General features: G+C 33.5%; 1 protein-coding gene across 6 annotated transcripts in view; it reads left to right on the plus strand.

The window, feature by feature from the left end:
* LOC111505964 (uncharacterized) overlaps window positions 1-22,389 on the plus strand; it is a 405,865-nt gene that overhangs the window by 102,823 nt on the left and 280,653 nt on the right. The window lies entirely within an intron of this gene.

The raw sequence follows: 22,389 nt of genomic DNA on the forward strand, positions 1-22,389 counted from the left end.
AGATGGAGCTATAGAAGTTTTACTTCAGTTGTGTGGTCTTAAGCAGACTCGCTTTTTTTTCACATTGTCAAACGTGATGAAAGCTCATTATAAATGCAAAACATAGTGACAAAATCAAATTTTGTGATTTAGGTATTATTTTCCACAGCTGTTATAGACTGGTTTATGATACTTTACCGTTCTCACCCTAATTTTGTATCGCAAACAAAATACTTTCTGAGCGTTCAGATCGTTTTCTTCGTGGATTGTCGTAGTTTTGGGTATTCAATCAAGAATACTTGTTATAACTGAAATCTATGTTTATTTTCTCACCAACAAGTAATTTGCTATTCAATTTATAATATTGACATAAAAATAAATAGGTACGCTTTTTCAAGAAGATATTGGATGTAAGTAAAAATTGTAGAGTGTTTTCATCAGATGAATTCGTCGATCTTCCTCAAATATTAAAATTGATGGTTTTTCAATTATCTCAACTGCCCAGTTCTTTTATAACATGTTGAATATATTATCGTAATTTTTTTGGTTTCGACATTTTTAGATACTCCTCAAAGAATATTTTGACGCCTTCTATTTTGAATGTCATGTTCATTCTTGCGAAAAAAACCCTCACTTTGTGCCCAAACGTGATCAACGGGATCATATTCAGGATTATAAGGGGGAAGAAGCAAAATAATAGTATTTTGTTTTTGTGATATCGACTACATATCCCATGAAACGAGCCAAATTTGAACATACTGGGAACAACACTTTTTCAACCGTACTTTTATCAAGCGGCATGATATACAAATACCTAATGATATATTTCATTTATGAAAAAGAATAATATAAATGGTAGTGAGATTTAATTTCTATGTTTCGATTTTCAAATATATTTCCAAATCGCGAAGTTGAAACCTATTGTCTGATACTTCTCTCAAAATAATTATTTCAGTTCATTGTCATTTACTCTGAAAAAGAGATTCATTAACTCGGTTCACGTTGTTGTTAACAGTTTGTGAATACATAGCTGAAAAAAATTCTGCCAGACAACGAAACTTTCGCTTCATAAAAACCGCATGTTTTTGTTTCGAAAAGAAATCAGTTGGAAGGAATCTACAGCCCCGAGCGACGAATTTCGATAACCGCATTCTTCCGTTTCGCTGAATAGACTCCTTCTTCAACCCGATACAAAAACAAACCCATGAGGTCACGGTTAAGGCAGTCGGTTCGTAAACCCGTTTCGTGATTGGCATAGCACAGGTGGAAATGACAAAAATTATTATGAGGTGATTGAAGTTTATCAAAATGATCAGAATTCTACTTTTTTCTACCAGAATCTAGAGACCATATGATTTGCGTAAATCATATACGCAGTTGTTTGACAGAAATATAAACAATATTTATGTTCACTGAAGGTACACTACACTTTTGTCTATTTTCCACGATATTTCTTTATTGTTGACTAGTTTCGACTATTACACCATTTTCAAAACTGACTGATTACATTTAAATCTGTGTAATTTATAACTAAGTTGCCTATCCTATCATAAATAATTTGGTACCTACATTTTGTATACCTGTAATATTCATGAACATAACAAAACAAAGCTTTTGATATAATGTAGGTTTTGGGAACTGGATTATAGATTCAGGACAGGACTATTATTTAGATCAAGTTGTTCGTTGAGGATAACAGAATTGGGATTTTTCTTTGACTTGTTTATTTCCATAGATTCCAACAGATTCATCATTTTCCCTTTTTCGCATGTGTGAAGGATCTTTAAATTATCTTTATCTATTTTATGTTTCGAATTTTGAAGATGTTCGTACATTAATGATGTTTTATCTGAAATGACAGGTTCATGGTACCTTGTATCTCAAGGTAAGGTAAGGTGTAAAGATCCTTCACACATGCGAAAAAGGGAAAATGATGAATCTGTTGGAATCTACGGAAATAAACAAGTTAAAGAAAAATCCCAAATCTATTGTCCTCAACAAACAACTTGACCTGAATAATAGTCCTCTCCTGAATCTATAATCCAGTTCCCTTAACCTACATTATATCAAAAGCTTTGTTTTGTTATGTTCATGAATATTACAGGTATACAAAATGTAGGTACCAAATTATTCATGATAGGATAGGCAACTTAGGTATACATTACTCAGATTTAAATGTAATCAGTCAGTTTTGAAAATGGTGTAATAGCCGAAACTAGTCAACAATAAAGAAGTATCGTGGAAAATTGTTTATACTATAGGCGATCCACTCAATTTTCAGTATGGTCTTGCTGCTTCATGAACATGAATTATCTACAAGACTAATCTCTCTCAGGTATCTTGCATGAATGTCTATCGCATATAATTCGATGATCAGCATGGTATCAGCAGGGGAGGTAGTTGTTTCCAGGCAGTCATTTACAAGTACATACTATGTAGGGCATGTTTTGAAATTTCATTTCGAAATATTTATTTTCTTGAATATATATAATTTTTATCAACATTTTTGTTCTCAGTAATTGGTCAGGATTGAGAATGAAATTATCAGTTACTCTTCATGCATTTCGGTAATACATAATTGAGGACTGGTTTTCTTAGAACTGTTCCATTTGCCATCAATTCTAACTTCTTCATGTTTTTGTTGAATTAAGCTTCTTCCTTTAGACCATATGTTTTTTTATTCATTTTGATCAATAATTTATTATCGCGATATCACCTCATTTTAAGGATCTTGACTCTGTACTGGTTGATATTCCACAATAGCTCAGGTAATTTCTGGTCATTTAAATAAATTATTTGGAGTCAAAGATTGAGTATCTACAGGTCAAAAACATTTTCAGTCAAATTTGGTTTGTGGATATCTGACCCATCATAGCTAGGGATGATAGCATCAGTCAATGTGGATGATAATGCAAGAGTTGTTGCTAAATTGGTTCTGGAAGAAACATAACTGACGAATTATTACACGGTTCAATGATTTAGAGAAATTCTGAAAGATCCAATTGGGATCTACTAAATACAAGTTATTGGTGCTCCCAGTAAAGTAAGGATTTCAGTAGTTGGAGTAATCATATCATCTATTCATATGCCGAAGTCTATATGTGATATAACTCCAAATGATTGCAGCAGATATTCAAAAAGAGGCATCTAACATAAAATTGACGAGTTTGTCTGGATTTCTTAACACACAAATATCTATAAAGTCAACTTATTGATTTTTTCAACGATATCTGAGGAGTAGAGTCGTCTTTTGATGTATCTGAAATTAATATTGATTTCAACTGTTATTGACAACGAAGTCATGCCAAATTTACCAGAGTCGTTTCAAAAATGTAGAATTTTCGAATACATAACCTGAACTAATTCAATGCAGATTTCCACTGTCTCCGTAAGAGAAAGTGTGTTTCATCCATATATAACATACTACTCTTAAGTTTGTTTTGCCTACGGAATGAACCGCAGTCACGTTCAAGGCTAGGTACAACCATTTATTGGATTTGCCCGTAATGTTGTTGACAACACTAGGGATGAACTGAATAAAACTGATGACATCAAATATATATGTTGATTGGTGTATTCCATTTCTAAACAATTTTTTTCTATCAATTTCATTAATTCGGACTTCTATTGTCTAATATCATATGATTTAGAATCTCTGAAATAACAAATGAAAATCAAAATCAAAAAGAATAGTTGAAAAAATCAATGATATTAAGCAAAAAAATGAAATAACAATTTAATAAAAATTAAGCAAAGAATTGATAATTGAACAATTAAAATTAAATTAAAAAATTATTTAAAAATCAAAAGATTTCAAGCCAGGTTACGTTAGACGTTTCGATTGTTAATATCCACAGTCGTTTTTAGGTGTTGACTGGACTCATTTATCCAAGGGATGACTATTTATAGGACATTCGAGTGCTTTAACCTATCACCTCTCCTTTCTCTCCGCTTCACCGATTTAGCGGGAGATGGCAATTTGCCGGTAGTTGACCGTTTTCCGCTTCCTTATGGGTTTCCATATGTTGCGTATCTCTACCCTAGCTTCGCCGAGTGCGTCGTTGGACAACTTGTATGCAGCTTCTTTGAATTTTCTCTTAAACCAGTGTTCCTCCCTGTGGATGATCTCAGCTTGGAACAACTTGACGTTATGATGATGCTCTTCTCGATTTGCTTGTTTCTCTTCGGTGGATGTGTTTCTTGTGCTCGGCAATGCGAACTTCTAATGGCATCTTAGTTTCACCGATGTAAGATTTGCCACACTCACAGGGTATCCGGTAAACGCAATTCTTGGAATTGCAGTCCGCGTTTGGTGGCCTGGTTTTCTTGAGGAAGTTATGGATGGTGTTTCCGGATCTGTCATACTTGGACCCAATTCTTCTCATTCTGTCTAAAAATCCTCTGATGAAGGGAAGTGCAAGCACTGGTTGTGACGGCTTGTTTTCCTTGAGAGGCTCTTGCTGTATTTTAGCTTAAGTCTGTTCTACCATCACTTTGGAGTAAGTGAGTGAGTTCTCGGTATACAGATGTTCCCCACTCAGTGTCGGTCCTCTTTACTAATACGTCTAAGAATGGCAATTCGTTTTGTATTTCCTTTTCCAATGTGAAGGTGATGGAAGGTCTTACGCTGTTGATGTGATTCAAAAAGGTGTCTGTTTCTGTATTCCCACGGTTCCATATCATGATGGTGTCTTCATCACCCGAAGACGATTAAGGATACCAAAAACAGAAAGAGCATGAAGTAACTTGGCCTGGATCCTTTTGATTTTCAATACATTTTTTATTTCACTTTAATTATCCAGTTTTCAATTTTTTGTTCAATTTTTTATTGTGATTTGATTTCAGGGTTTTTCACTTGATATAATTGTTATCTTCAGAATATTTTTTTAAATTTCAATTTGTTATTTCAGAGATTGAAAATTATATCACATTGGACAATGGAAGTCCTAACTAATGAAATTCACAATGAAACATTGTCAACCACCATCAAACAAAAAATTTTTTACTTTCGTTCGTACCGGAAAATCATATTTTGTACAGAAAAATTAATATACCAGTAGGAAAAAAATCTGTTTCAACTTGATTTGTCAGTAATAATGTTTTTGTTAAAACCATTTTAGTCCATTGAATTCTCTACTAAACTATGGCTGCACGACCTACAGTTTTCAATTCGTTGATCTCATGTAGACCTCATTTAGAAATTCAACTGACAGAAGACTGTATAGGATTTTGACCTGACCAATTTTGTAAAATACTGATTCATTCACAAGAAAGGAATGTATATTGTATTTCTTAGTGTTGCATAGTAGATATGATTAATGTTTTCTTGTTGGTATCCGTAAATTCTTTTCAACTTGTATCAAACATTATTTTTGCTTTTCGTTTCAAGTCAAACTCCTGTTATAGGATTCTCTCAAGTGCTCTCGTTGCTTGGCAGTGGCATTGACATGTGGGCTTATTATTGGAACACACTTGTAGACCGATTTTGGTCTGTTTAGCCACTCGTCAGTGCAAGGTAGTGTCTATCATCAGCATGAAGTGAAGTCGATGATTTCCGATGAATGAAAATCAAATTGCTTTCACAGTATCATTCTTCGAACTAAAACAAATTTTTCTTTTAGATAATTATTTGATTTACAGCCCGTTTCCAAGTATGACCACTCATTTTGTGAAGTTTCCTTCCTAATACGAGGAATTGGGCAAATTTCGGATTACTGTTTGTAACCTCGTTCACGGGCGGCTGGAGCGTTGACAAACATGTTGTTTGTTGTTCGCTTCTGCCTAGTTCGAGGTATGATACTCTGGAGAGAATTTGATTTCCAATTATCGAAAATCATCGACTTCATGTTGATAATAGATACTATCTTGCACTGACAAGTGGTCAAACAGCCCGAAAACGATCTGCAAGTGTGTTCCAATAATTTAAAATCAATTTTGGCAGTTGTATCACCGACAGCATATGCAGAAATAACATCAGGGAAAAATCCTGCACTGACACCTATAGGATACAATCTAACGCCCTTCGTGGTATTAGCCAAGAGAGTAGTTGTTTTCTGATAGGTGTCAGTACGTTAACCTAGAGTAATTGTTCTTTTAGATACTTTGATTTATAGCTAGTCTCCAAGTATGCCTACTAATTTCGTGAAATAACTGATCCTTTTTTGAGTTCCAGTCGGCTTTTTGAATATTTCACGCCCCTTATTAGATATATAATGTGAAAATCATTAAATAAAAGCGTATAAAAATAGTTCATCAAGAATTATTGAAGTTGAATGGAATTCAGTTATTGAATATGGTATCTATTATGATTTGATTATTACGAAACTGAACATTGCTTAGTCAGATACTAGAGACGGTTTTTCCACTTCGCAACCTATTCATCATCTTCTTTCTCATTTATTTTTCCATTAAATGATCTGGAATCGCATTATTTGGCCTATTTCATTCACTTATTATAGTGAAGATTGAATCTCAAACAAATTATGAAGCAACAAAATGAAGTGAGGTTTAATATAATGACAGAATTTGTTATAACATTTCTGAATATCCATTGCTATTTACCAAACTAATTCCAGAATGCTGTTGATCTAAATTGATCTGATCTGAATATGTTCATATCAGGAGTTACTTTTTCAATTTATCTCACATCTCCAGAGAATCCATCAGTGAAATCTATCATCCAGTGCAAATGTCGAGCTACCTACCTTATGCTAATATTATCCTCAACTTTGATATCCTTGAACTCTAATCCTCACCCGTATCAATCGTGTTTATGATTCAATTGTTGGAGCGCTTATAAATCTCCACGTATTAACCGATAATGAGCAACGGGAAGGCAGATTCTATCGGAATAGTTATTAGCAGATGATCTGATTGATGAAGGTATATATCACCGTGTCATGTTGAGATTGTTTTCGATGTCATTAATATGTATGCACTAAATTGAAAAGGTGATAATTCAGAACGTGTTCATAGTTTTAAGTCAAGCTGACTGATTTCCCAAACGCACGAAACGTTTGAAACCACAATTCGAAAAATATTTGTGTTTTTGAGATTGTTGATTGTCGGTTGTTCTGAGTCAGTTTTATATACACGATTGGTTATCATCCACAGAAATTCAAAGACTGGCTTCTCCCTTCCTGAAGTTATACAGATCGATAGCATTTGAGAAAGCACTAGAAAAAGTTTGTTTTGCAAAAAAATCTGAATCGATGTTGAACATCAGCAGAGTTCTATACGGAAAGGTCTCTAGACAGTGCATCATATGATCATCATAATATTGAAGCCCTATTTTGTTTATCGTTAGCATTCTTTTTCGCTCATTTGATTTCAGTATCACTTTTGTTCCCCAGATGACCTGATTTGTTGGAATATCAAACAAAAGTGTTGATGTATATATTTTCTCTTGTATTTGAAATTATATTCAAATAAGGTAGGATACAATTTTCAGACTTTCTCATATGACGCCGATCATTTATCTATTTTGAGTGCACTGAATTTTCTAATATCAAAGACCGATATAGAACGGATAGCTCATGTAGTTTTATATGCTTAAAATGTGATTGAAAAATAAGACTTCTCCTGGTTCTGACAAAATTATGGTATCCTTCAATAAAAAATATCACAACTATCTCATAAAAACATTATGCTTCATTCTAAACTCAATTTTTCTGTCTGGAAAAATTCCAACTACCTTTAAAGAATCCATCACGAACCCAATTCATAAATCTGGAGACAAACAAAAAACTATAATAGACCCATAACAGTTATAAACAATTTCGCGAAAATATTTGAAAAACGTTCAAAAAACATATTGCTAAACTTTCTTGACAACAACAAAATCATTTCCAAGTCCCAATATGGATTCAAGGAAAACTTATCAACAGAACAAGCTGTTTTTGAACCAACAATTTGCTGTATTTTTGTATTTTTAGACCTGGCAAAGCATTTTATACCATCGAACATAACATACTCTTTCAGAGATTGGTGGTCGTGGGAGTAGAGGCATTGCAATAAATGTATTCAAAGATTATTCATCAAACAGAATACAGAAAGTAAAAATAAATGATTCTTCTAGCGAGCCACTGCCTGTTACCAGGGGTGTATCACAGGGAACTGTTATGGGCCCCATACTATTTTTACTGTATGTCAATAATATAACATTAAAAATTTCGAAGGAAATTCAACATTTCACGCTGATGATATGGCTGTAGCATTCGTAGGTGAAACATGGAACGAAGTATATGAAAAAGCAGGAATTGGCAAAAAACAAATTTATTCTTGGCTGAGGAATAACCTACTGAGCCTCAATCTAGACAAAACAAATTTTATAACTTCCTCTTCTACAAAACGAAGATCAACCAAAACAAAAAATACTTCCTATTCACAAATCAACTTGCTCAACTAAGTACTTTTGTATCGTGATTGATCAATCACTACGCTGGAACGACCTTGTGAAATATACGGTAAAAAGACTGAAAGCTCATTTATAAATTTTATCGACTCCGAAATATTCTTAGTTATGTTGCTGGTTTATAACGCCTTGGCTGAGTCAATCATACGCCATTGTATCATTGTTTGGAGGGGATTATACAAGACTTCTTCACACAATTCAGATATAATTCAAAATACTTCAATCAAAATAATGTTTAGAAAAACTTGAAAATTTACAACCGAGTCCTTATATGAAGAAATTGGCTTGTTCAACAAAAGAAAAATATATGCATATTAATGCTTACTATGGACAATGAGTAAACCCATTGATATAATTTATCACACGCAGAATACACGAATGATGGCAAGCCACGCTATAAATATACCACGTTGCAGATTCACTCACAACCAGAAATTCATCACTTACCTTGGTCCTGGAAAATTCAATCAGCTAACTACATATATAAAAAATATCAATAGCCACAAAAAAACTCAAGAAGAAATAAAACTTTTCATTAAAAACCATTATAATCTACTCTACCTACGTATCTCTACTCAAACTGTTTTCTAAAACTGAGTTACCTTTTTAGTTATATTTAGATGGCATAAGTACATTGATATATACCTATATCTTTCATGTTCAGATAAAATTTAGCAGCCTGAGGGACACAATACAAGCTTAGCTTAGGTGACCTCAGACTGCTAGGAATAGGATATTCTACATCTACATCGTTTACTTAATATGTATTTATATTAACTTTGTAATACTGATATCGACCTGAAAAAAAATCTATCTATATATGCTGATGATATTATAGCGATTGCGTATGAAATTGACACAGTGTCAGTGTCGAACTAATTCAATGCAATTTCAATTCAAAAGTTAGGAATTGATTCGAAATTCAGAATCAGGTCAGTCAAATGGTAAATAATTCAATTGCATATAAGTCCTCAAATGTATGATTAACTACAGTATGTTCATACTGTTATGTTTCTCCCCGTGGGTTGGCCAATAGGTAATTGACTACACTGAACAATCAAACTTAACTTTATTTCACTTTGATACAGCAAACACTTCAACAAAAACTTAAACTATTATCTGAATGTCTATCGCCTTACTAGATCACTTCGCTTACCGCACAGTAATTTTCACTTGACTGTATCGATATGCTCCCGGCTAGCGTTTATAAATCGTAATCGAATGCGCTAGAAAATTTCGCTGAAATTTCGTCGAAAACGGTAGCAATATTCTCGCTGTTTCTAGAGTGCTCTTAGCTACGCGCTCTTAGCTACGTCAACAATGATTTATGGCTACCAGTGGCGAGCGTTATTTTCTTTCGGGCATGATTTACAACAATACGTTTCAAACAATATTTTGGTGTCTAGTTGTCATTTGAAATAAATATAGTTTTGGTGAATTTAAAAAAGTTATTTGTTTATTATCGATTTTTGCTATATCTTCATTCATTCATGTGGTAAATATTTTGTTAAACACACTATTATCATATATGTTCTGGTATATGTATCTAAAAATGTGTGCGTGAAAAATTCTTCTCTGCCTAAATCTCAATGGAACATAATACGAAAAAAAAATTCGAAGCTTAGTTGAAGGAAATCCCAATTATTGAAAGATTACACACATTAATTAAAAACGAAATTGATTTACTTGATTATATATTTTTTATATTCCTCATTTGTTCTGTATACACTTTTTCATTTTCATGTCACCATGTTTCATGTGATAATTTCCAGTTCTCCCATTATCCCTACTTCACAACCTTTTCAGTTCTCAGATGATTTTATATTCATTCTCTAACGAAACTGTATGAGCTTTTCATTGCACTCCAATTATTTACTTCTATACCGTTTCATTTCTTGAAGAAATTGCTCGTTGAGCTTAAAAATGAACTCCTATACAGTCCTGTAGTCTCTTTATTTAACCTGTAGTATCAGCTGATTGTTGAAAAACGGTGAACGACTGCTAGTTATCCTAAAAAGGAAGCAATATAATAGAAACCGACCACGAAAGCCTCAATAATTTGAAAATTACGAAGATATGTCTATAGAAATGTCATAAATAAATGTGGTCTCGAATAATTCATGTCTCCTCCATATTCTTTGAATATTTCTGAGTTATTTTCGGGAGTTTATGACTGAGTTCTTTTCACAAAAATTCATCGAATAACTAATGAACCCCAATAGAAACCTTTGCAAAAATTGGTTGAGTTGACAATGGAAAAATGTATAGAGGAGAGAGAAAATAATCCACTACCCTAACAAAATCATTTCAGAACATTAGGAAAGGAAACATAGATGATATTAGAGAATATTGATTGTGGTTATTAAAGAGATATCATGAGGAAATATCGCTTGGGTTACATACCCATTCATCATGACCAGATTAGGATTCGGTTCCAAAACCTGAAATGACATCAACAATTTGGCTGCGATTAGTCAAGACGCAATTAAATATTTCAATTATTTATAAAAATTAGCGGAAATGTATAAAAAACATAATTATCTTCTACAATTCAAGAACACATTCAGTAGACTGTGAAATAGTTTATTTGGACGACATTGCATCTCACCTGGCCTGTATTGAAGAATAATATATTTTTCAGTCAAAATTAACAAGAATTACGTCAACAAGCCATTTTATTCTTTGACCTCCAGTTTACCCAACAATATTTCATTAGATCAATTAAACTCAGCCAGTTACCTATTTTATTACATCAGCTTGAGATTGTATTATTATTCATCTCAACATTTATGCTTAAAATAAAGTCTCTGTTGATTATGGCGAGAAATTAAAGGTTGTTATACTCTTCATCATATTTATCTTGAGAATTGTGAACACAATTATTGTTAATCATTGGAGAGAATGATATCCAGGCTAGTAGTCCGTGGTTGAGTGGCGTACCAACCGTTTTGTCTGCGTCTGTTCGTTACGGATAATTAGAGATAAATTTCGTTTCTACAGTAAACCACTGATGATGTCTGTCGCAATAGCAGACGAAATGTTTGGTACTTCAGGTTCCATCCGACCAAAGTCTACTAGCATGGATTTCGTTCTCTTCAATGATGATTTATACCCTTAAAGTGACTCATATTATGATGTTGACCATGATGTTGATGTTGTGATTTTGGTTAACAAAATATTATGGACATATTCTTGAAGCCTCAAATTTTGTCTGTGAAAGTGGATACCGATAGTTCCATAGATGTTCCAGTTACATCTGCCATATTGAAAAAAAAAATAATAACTTCCTGAACTGGAGTTGAAGTTGGAGTCAAAAATCAAACATATTTCAAGCGTTCACTTATCATTACTAGTGGAACATTTTAGAAATCATTAAATTCCTGTCAATTATATTTGTTGGAGAATCTAAATCGGAAAGTTATTACATTGTCTGTACATTTCGTTCAGATGAATCGTTTCTCGTATTATCATGCTAGGTTTGCTTCTTCCTCTGCCCAGATTATGGACTAACTTCTTGTTTTGCTAGTTTCACCTGCTGAAGAATTAAGTTTTTCACAGAGAGTGAACTCATTGTGTTCTTCAATAGCCACAACCTATAACATACGTTCCACAACTATCCAATCATTGAGCTTGGTTCCACATGCTAACATAATGGCTGAATGCCATTAGTCCCTGTCAAAAGATGTCAAATGCAAGTCTATAACAAAACCATATTCTACGTGTACTAATGACACTAAATGTAATGAATATTGCTGGTGATTTTTCCAACACCAAACCGTTATTTCAACACTTTGACACAAGCTTTGATCACCAAGTAATCATCTTCAAGAGGTAAATTGAACAGTTTAATTTTGATCACTTGGTGATCGAAACACGTGCCAAGGTGTTAAAAAAACGGTTTGGTGTTGGGAAAAATCTCCAGTGAAATTCATTACTACAACAAAGGTTCCAAACAGTGTTTGAATCATTCGGTTCAGAGTTCACTGAGTTTTTGACAAATAATAGATTTGGAGAACGATTTTCTATGGATATAAGTAATATGTCTACGTTGAGCACTAATTATGAATGTGAAGCTGAAAACTTCTAAACACAACAAATTAGGATAGGATAGTAAAAGCATCAGGGAAAATGTCAGTAGATCATTTCCTTGACATTATCTACAATAGAAACACATCCCAAAAGTTTCAGATGGCGGGTGAATCCGATACATTTTTTGATAGGTAACAAGAGCTCTTTGTCCACTGACATATTTATCAATTAAGATGTGAGGATATTCTGTAGAGTCAGACCTTTCAACAATGAATATTGGTTTCAGAATTTGACTTGTTTGAATTTGTCAGAATATAGTTTGAAATTGTGGATTTTTCATCAAAAATAGTGATTGCTTTCTGTTACAGAAAATTAATGGGTTTTCGAAGGAAACGAATATGATATAAACGTGAAGAAGAATCTAGTTACATTGGACTTTTTGAAACCAATTGTTTGAAATTTGAGGGGGTTTTCAGGATATTCTCAACTAATTTGAACCAGTTCCCTATATACGGTTATATTCCCACGACGGTCGAATACAAACCAATGATGAAAAATATATTTCTCCAATACTTTCTATTGCAGTAGTTATTTCATTCACAGTAAAATATCCCACTAACGTCATGTTTTCCAGAAATGAACTTAGCAATACTGTATAGGACTTGTTCGTCAAAAAACTACAATTTATATCAAAAAGATGCCGAATTTTATGATCTATCATGGACTGTCTTGGACCATACTGTCATGGGACAGAAGGTGTTTTCAAATTGTTTCTTTCCTCGGAATTATAAGTTCTATACAATGAGAGGAATGGCCAAAGTTCATCGATTTGTTGGAGAAACATTTGACAATAATTGAATGTTAACGGCGAATATATATTCATATATAAAAATAATACGTATTGTTCGTTAAATATGAATATTTGTGTCACGTTTCAAAATGCATCTGAATTTGAATAATAAACTACGAAAAAATTATCAAAATTCGAGCTGCAATTTCAATGACTTCAGTTCACATACGAGTAAAATGGATGATCTCCTTTTCTACGTCGCTAAAAAGAAAGATAATTTGAATTTCTGTCAGTCATTCATAACTATTCCAAATGCGTCATGAATATACGAAATTACATAATGTCTTTTCGACTGCACCAGCATCGATTGATAATTACTTGGATTCGGTGAGGAATGCAAAACCATGATATTGAAACAGGTTTTCAAACAACCTTCGAACACTTCACAGATTATTATGTCGGTCAGAACTTTTGTTTCTTTAATTTCAAAACAATGTGGTAATGAAAATATTTCCGCCTTTGTGAGAGCCTAAATTTCCATGAATAATCAGAAATTTTAATTGGGTTGATCATGCGGATCGCAACAGAGAACTAGGCATCAAACCACAATGAACAAAATCAATTTTTTTCCAATGATTATTCGTTTCACAAAAACCGCGAGCAGTAACAATGTAAATCCATTAGCGATTATTGATCAATGAAATGAATTTATAATGGAACGCAGATATAAATTTCTAAAATGAATGGCAACCATCTGACCATTGACAAACACATTTTCAGGATTAAAAGTCTACTGGTGTTGGATTTCACCCTGAACATCGATACTACATAATCTTCCAAAGAACTCTAGACCAGTTTATTCAAAATATGTGATCTGATTTTGATGAATCATAGAAGAGGCTTCAAATTTTCATAGGCTTGAACTCTTGGGAAATTTCACATCTCAGGCTCAATCTCAATCAAATTTTAGGCTTACCTCATCACAGAGAAAAGAATATGGAGTTGCTTCCCATATTTTATTGTTCAATCTTCATAGACAACTTTAAAACCCATCTATAGATGAGTATTGTCCACAATAATCTTTTTCCAGATTCATCTTCTTTGCCAAAATTTATTTTTTCTCCAAAACATATCAAGCAGAGATGGCCAATAACTTTTGGTTAGAATGAGTCAATCTAGATGTCAAACGGAACACTTGTATGTGCATCTCGCTCGCAAACATTGGACATTTTCCGTTCTATCAAATTTTGCAGTTTTTTCTCTGAATATTCAATAATTGATTTCAAAACCACCAATTCATACCAAAAGTTACATTAGAAAGAATATGTTGGACTGATTGTGATCCTTTGAAATTCAGTAGTTCATTCAATCATTTGACACGTTGCGTTTTATCGCCAGAGTATGACGTCTTAGGTATTAATGAATTCCAACGGAGCCATACTGTTTCAGAACAAAAATAATAAACGTTTAAATCCTCATAAATATACCCAACTTTCATCGGAACTGAATAATGTTTTCTCTAATTCATATTGACGATCAATAACGGGTAACTATATTAGTTTAAATCATAGGTTAGGTTAGGTCTAATGTGAGTGCACAAACGTCTGCTAAGCTGCTCAGGGGGGGTTTGTTTCTCCACCTGAGATAGATTTTGCGTACGCCGCTCAAGAATTTTGTGCACGGCGGTTTCATAAGGAGGAGACGACTCAATTGTTTCCTGGCTGCACTACCAATTCTGTTTTTTAGGTTCAGTTATTGGATCAGGAGTTGTAGATTTCAGAAGCTGTCGCTCCTGATTTGAATTTACAGGAAGGTCTGTTGGAGTCGTAAGCTCGACATCCATCTCCTTTGTAGACTCAGCGTCAGAAATAATTTTTAGGTTTACTCTGTCCATAAAAGTTCCACGAGTAGGTAGGGAAAGAAGGTTTAACACGGAAGAGCCCCGCATTACCGTGACAAGGCGACGCTACGACGAGAGGGCGCCCGGTATCTCGAAGGTTCCGTAGTGACAACTGATAGGCTCAGTGCAATTCATCCTCTCGACACGGTTACACACACCTTAAAATCAAGCCATCGTTGGAATGCCATTCAGTTAGGGAATAACAGTACCACAAGTGATTCTGTCATTCCCGTATCCAGCGGGGCTACGTGGATACGGGCCGGTTTGCTCAACCCCCACATCCCAAGCCAGTGCACTCGCCAAAACCAGCACGCACAGTAGTTCTGGCGGTGAAAGATGAACAAGGACAGTCAACCCGCCACTTCAAATCATAATGAGTCATTCGATTGAAGTCATTGTCTGATAGTCACAGCTGAAAATAAGATCTGGCAACAATGTTAATCAATATCAATTTATGTACAAGTTGACATTATGGACAATCTAACCTCATCTGGATTGTGGTTATGAAATCAGTTTTGCTTAAGTTTTTATAGTCTTTTGTTCATGTTACAAAATGGTTGTAAAAAGTGTAAAGTGCCCATTTGCAAAAACATGACTCTGTAACTAACTAGTGATCAGAAAGAAAGAAGAAAGTGCTTTTATACTTTTTTCCTTTTGTCAGTTTATTCACGAAACTTTTTCAATCTCTACTTGGTGCTGATTGGTAGTACCCGAAGACGTCTTGAAATTGCGGTATTTTAAACGAATTATTGTGTGGCTCTGATATTACTGAGGGAAATTTGAATATTAGTTTTTGTTTATTTTATACAAGATATTCGATATGAGATAATGATTTTTTTTATGGGAAACTCCCTCACTATGCAAATCCTTGCCACTTCATAAACTACTGAAAATAAAGCCAATTCAGTCAATTACCTTCAAAATCACTAAAAAACTAAGACTTGAATGAACATAAAGAAGCAAAAAGCCGCAAACAAACGCTTCTGAACATAAACAAGAACAAAATAAGTACAGATCCAGTCGTATGTTGAAAACAGTACCTAGAATGATTGAGTCCGATATGCACTGTTCAAACCTGAACTAACATCTGTTCAGAGATAGAGGTTTGCGAATGAACAACTAGCTTATTTTTTTGGTACATGAAGGAAGATAGAAAAGCATCTCTATATTTTTTAGCGTATTTGTTTTTGTCATGTTTTTGTTTTTCCTCGTAAGTCGGGTCGTTCCATCTCTCTGATTTAACAAACCTTTGTTCGAATGATAATGCTTGATTAGCTAAGTGACACCATTATACATCCAATATGAGGGACTGCTTTTTTATGCATCCCTATGACACGGGTATCATGAGTTCGCCAAAAAAAGTAACATGGCGTCACATAGGGCAATGTATGCCCATTTCAAATTTCTGTGACATCATTATTATGTTGGCGACGAATACAAGCAAGCAATATGGTGTCACTCTGAACCCAATTTAGCGGTTAGCTTCCTTCATGCACCCTCATATTATGAGTTGAAATCAGAGAATTTAGTGAGATGAATACGAAATATGAAATTAAGATATTCTGAATCCAATATGGCGGACCGCCCAAGATAGCAACTGCGGACCGCCCAAAATAACGCAGCCTCATTGTACGGGTATCAAATGAAAAACTTGCAGTATCAAACTGCAAACTAATAATATCAATATTCATCAAACTATATGAAAATCGACTAGTCAAAATAAAAAATGAAAAACACATAGAAAAATTACACAAACAGTAGCGAATGCTCACTAATAGTAAATACACTAAGGGTATTGTATCTTTCGAACATTACAGAAACTCTTTATAAAAACATATGAAGACGTTTTCAGTCATATACACAAATATATGTAGAATCACACAACTATAAAACATTTATGAAATATTCATTCAGAAACTCTTGGTAGCTTCAATAGCATCCATCTAATAACAGAAGCTCCAGTTTATTGTGAAAAAGTTCATGGTTATACATATCTTTGTTTTCATTAGATAATTCATTGTAGCAACTGATGGCAGACCACCCAAAATGTACCCACATAATATGGGGTGATGCATGACGTCACTCTGAATTCACGGACCGCCTAAGATAACGAATCAGTTCGTTTATGCATAATATGGGTATCAAATACGAAAAACGAAGTGCCGTCATTTTTAACGATGTCTATATTTTTTCATAAATCCCCTTGATATGAATATCAAAAGAAATGATGCAATAAGAAAATGGAAGTGTCGAAAAAGTTCCGCAAAGATCAAGGATAGTTTGGTGGTGCACTATGCATCAAATGAAATGAAGATTAGGTCAGATTTCGAGGTCTGTTCTTTTACGCTTTTGCCCAACCAAAACGATTCTGTTTTGGATGTGATGAAATGTGAATTCTCTACCACAATTGAAGACATTCAGGACAGTAGTCAGACACCGATGATCTACCCAGAGACTTTTCAGAGGCAAAACTCCAACCAAAAAGGGACCAAGATTACTATATGGTGGTCAGCAGCTGGTGTGATTCAATATAACTTTCTACAATTGGGCCAAACCATCACAACAGAGTACTATTGTGAGAAAATCGAAGAAATATACTAGAAATTGCGTCAGTAGTAGCCGACACTGGTAAACAGAAGAGGTCCTATCCTGCTCCACGACAACTTCGGTCCTCACGTTTCCCCTACCATACTCCCCAGACCTATCCCCAACCGACTACCATCTTTTCAAGTACTTCGATAATTTTCTCACAGCCAAATAGGAACAGATAAAAATGACCTTCATCGACATCATCGAATCCCGAGAACGCAATGTTTATGCTCACGAAAATTATTTACGTTGTCAAAAATGCACGGACTTGAATGACGCTTATTTCGATTGAATTGAATAAATATTTACTGAAATAATAAAGTAGACTCATAAAAACGGACAAAACTGTTGAAAAACCTAGCAGTAAGTTGAAAATTAAAATTTATTAAAATATAAGAGATATTTTCCAAAACAAGCTTTTTTAACATGTTAAAACAAAATCAAATCAATTCAAATCCATCTATCTATAACATTTCACAATTGATATGATTTATTTTATTTTATTCATTTATTCATTTGAAAATAGGAAGTTCTAATATAAATACAAGTCCAAAAACGTGATAATGGTATATAAAAAATATTGAAACAGTATAAAAATTCTTCTAACAATGAAATACGTTCAAATAATATATAAATACAAGAAGCTAAAAAGCTAAAAATAAAAATGTGTTCCTGAGAATATTGTCCCATAACACAGAACAAATCAGGAGGATTCGGAATAGTTATTTTCATATTACAATTATATTAGAGCATAAAAACAATTATTCGAGTGGGTAGGTAGTGAAATATTTGAAATATCACAATGTAACACAATGTATACAGAACACATAAAAGCTCAAACCAACAAAACAATTCGATGATGTGAAACATAAAAATTGAAAAAATTTTGAAAATTCATAGAGTACGTGATGTAATATATATTTTCAACTGAGCCTTGAATGTATATAAAGTAACATAATCTTTAATGTGGTATGGTGATTGGTTGAAATCATTCAATCCTCTAAAAAACAACGATTTCATATATTGCTTTGTTCTTGTCCTGGAAATGTGGAATTAATTGGTGGTTATTGTGTTGTAGTCATAAATTTGATAATTGTACGTAATGAAGGAATCAAAATATGTTGGTGTTAAATTTCTGGCTATTTTATAAATAAATATCATACTTGAGTAATCTGCCACATCATAGCACTTGAGGGTACTCAGCATGCATTGAATGGGAGTGTATCTAATACATTTGAAGATGATTCCTAAACCTTGATTTTGCAGTTTCTGTAACTTCTGTATATTGTTTTTATCTAAAAGATAAAGCAGAGTGGAACAATGATTAAAATGGGACTGTATAATGTTTCTGTATATTGTTATTTTTGAAAAAATAGAAACTTCCGATGAAATCCTGGGAAAAAAATAGTTTTTTTGATATCTTTTTACAAATATAGTCACAGTGTGCATTGAGTGTTAGTGATTCATCCAACACGAAGCCTAAATACTTGAATTCTGACACCCATCCAATTTTGTTTCCCTCCATTTCGAGTTGAAGCTTTTCATAGTCAAATAATTTCAGTTCATGTTTCTTACTAATAATCATTGATTTGGTTTTGTTCGTAATAATTTTTAGTTTATTTTCGTTTCAATATATTTCAATTTTTCAACAATCGATTCATGCGCTCCACTGTTTCTACAGTGTCATGTCCATAGTATGCAAGTAACGTGTCATCTGCAAATAAATTCACCTGGGACCAGTAGTGGTCCCAGGACACTTCCTTGTGTGCGCCTATATTGTTTGAAATTTCATTTGAGAAATATTTCCCCACTCTAGTTATTCCATAATATCCCAGTAATATTTGCCTATCGATAGTTTCAAATGCCCTCTTGAAATCAAGGACTGCTAGCACTGCTACTATAAATTTATCACTATCGATTTCATTCTTCCATTTTGAAACTGTTAATTGAAGGGCAGTTTCACACGAGTGGTGTTCTCTAAATCCGGATTGATTTCCTATAAACAGGTTATTTTCAGTAAAGTACCTACCTGATACGAAAGCTTCTCGCGGGATTCATCATTGCAGATGAATAATAATAATAAATGTTACTTTATCTTGACATTAACATTCTAAGAAAAAAAAAAGCTTGCTTATAAGATAGATACATTTCTGGGCGTTCATATCATACTGTGTAATGTAATAAATTGATGGGTTTCAAATAATTCGAAACCTATCAAACGTACTTAATTATTTTGAGAATGTTGATAAAAGCTTGTTTTCAAAAATGTTTTGTACTATCAACTCATTTTGTGAATATTGATATCCCATAAGAAATAACAATTTTCGAAAGTGCTAAAGAGCCTCTTTCAGAGAAAGAAGTCCTACTGGCAAACCCCTAGATGAATCAATTTTGCTTTCAGCAATTTCTACAAGAATAGTAAATGGCACTGGATGGATTCTACCAAAGGAATTTTGAATCATCAAATTATGAAAAGTTCCACTTGTAAGAAAAGTTAACAATCATTAGAGGTACTTCCAGAAATTTTTGATGGAAACATTAGTGTTCATCTCGTCATCAGCACTTTTTTGAATGAACTTGAAAAATCAATCAATTCTTCGAAAATTCTTCTCAAATCAAATAAGGATTTGTAGACAAAATATAATAGAAAATATGTCATTGATACTTTTGATTATACTTGTCACTATTCAACAGATTCATTTTCATCCATTCACTATTGAGAAGATGAAATTTCTTTGCAGCAATCACCTTAAAGTTATCACAATGAAAATTCATCTTAGCATCTTGCGGAAATGAAAGTCAGCCCGTTACAACATGCCGTTTCGAATATTTAATGAATAACTTCACCTCATAGATCCTGTGGCATCTGTGCTTTCAAAATGTTCTTCATCAGTTTCATAAAAGTTTTGATGTACAGCTTACACCGAACCAAACCGCAAACTTTACTGTATTATAAGTTCATTGAATGAATCCATTTTTTCACTGGCAACTTTTGAAGTAGAAACTAACTTAAATTGGAATTTTGTATCTGATATATTGTACTTGGTTGTACGATGAGAGTTTGATTAATGTGAAATATGATAAAAAATAGAGGTGGAATGGAATTATTCATTTCATGTGGTATGTTTCAGTATAAACAAACTACAAATTGGGCAGTAAAATTATTTCTGGTGAAATATATTCCAATTACTAGAACCATTAGGAGAAAAGGATCGTAGAACCAGAGTTGAAATTTCCTTGAAACGAATTACTATTCTCAGAGGGTTTAATTCTGATCATACAATTAATATGAAAAACAGAGTAAATCTGTATAGATAACACGAGAGTTCAGAATAATTATCAGATCCAGAGTTCTGGCTATACACAAAATTACTATTTTTTCATCAATTAAAAAAAACTCCTCTTACGTCAAGAAATTGAAGCAGGAGTTTTTGGAGGCAATCAAAGTGACAGAAGGAGATGAACTAACCAATTTTGGTATACAAAACCTATACTTCATTGTTCCCGTGAAGAAAACTGTTCAAATCGTCCACAGAAATCTATGGAAAGACTACGAAGGTAAAATACGATAATTCATAAATGTAGTCATAGATTTATTAGAAAGTTATGTCCTGACCTATTTTTCTCTTCTGAGAGACGAAGAATTCTTCACGCGAGACGTTATACTACCAATGGGATCGTTACTTTCACCGTACACATCCAACATATATAGGGGATGGCACAAAATATTGGCTTCAAAAAACCCTTCAAGAAGGCCCGTGTCAAAGGTGCGGAATCATGGAAAGTTAGAACTGGACATTTTTCTGCAACAACCCAACAACGTTAGCTCTTCCATAACATTCATAATAGAAAAAAAATCAAAATAAAATAGCGTTTCTAGTGTGAAAAACAAACGAAAAACACTTGTTTACTAAAAACCAAAGTACACAGTGAAATATCTGAATTATGAATTCAGCCACCACTATCCGTAAACAGATAAATTGTTGAGACCTCTGGGAAGAGCCGTCAAAACCAATGCTATTGAGTTAGAGTTATATTCGATAAGATATGAGAAAATTTTGCCTAATATCATGGAATTGTACTATATCTGTGTAGTTGTCCCACAGAAATCGAGCCAGCAACCAGGGAAAATAACAAGAATTGCAATTACCAGATGAGCTGAATCCGCCAAGTCATATTTCGAAAAATCCAAGTGATCCTCAGCTGAAATCATCCACAGGAAGGTGAAATAGTTTTCAAAGAATCTCGAAGAAGCTGATTATATAATTGATAATGGTTAAATTAGGCCAGTATGATAATCTGTAACACATGAAAACTTTCAATCAAGCTCAGAATGGACTTGATTATCATATACATAATCGACAATTTATGCATTGTTCAACCCATTCAATTGAATAATTCCCATTTCATCAATTTATTTTTCCACCTGGACGTTGTTTATTAACCAGTTTTTCATATTTCAAAGCATAAAATTGGTTTGGGACACAGATTATTTCGGATGGAATCCGAATCGGATGAAAAATCATTTGGAATCTTCAAAATTAACTCACCCGAAAATGTTAGCCCTAGTAAACAAAATATTGAATTCTTTATTTTACAGGTAATATATCGATTATCTGTTCGCATAAAAATTATGTTTGGTCAAGGATATTTTGCTTAATTATTTTTTTCGTTATTGTGCCAGTTCTC

The sequence above is a fragment of the Leptinotarsa decemlineata genome, unplaced genomic scaffold (genome assembly GCF_025532065.1).
Source record: "Leptinotarsa decemlineata unplaced genomic scaffold, Ldec_3_MD MMD2_P_RNA_scaffold_6, whole genome shotgun sequence".
Taxonomy (NCBI): Eukaryota; Metazoa; Arthropoda; class Insecta; order Coleoptera; family Chrysomelidae; genus Leptinotarsa; species Leptinotarsa decemlineata.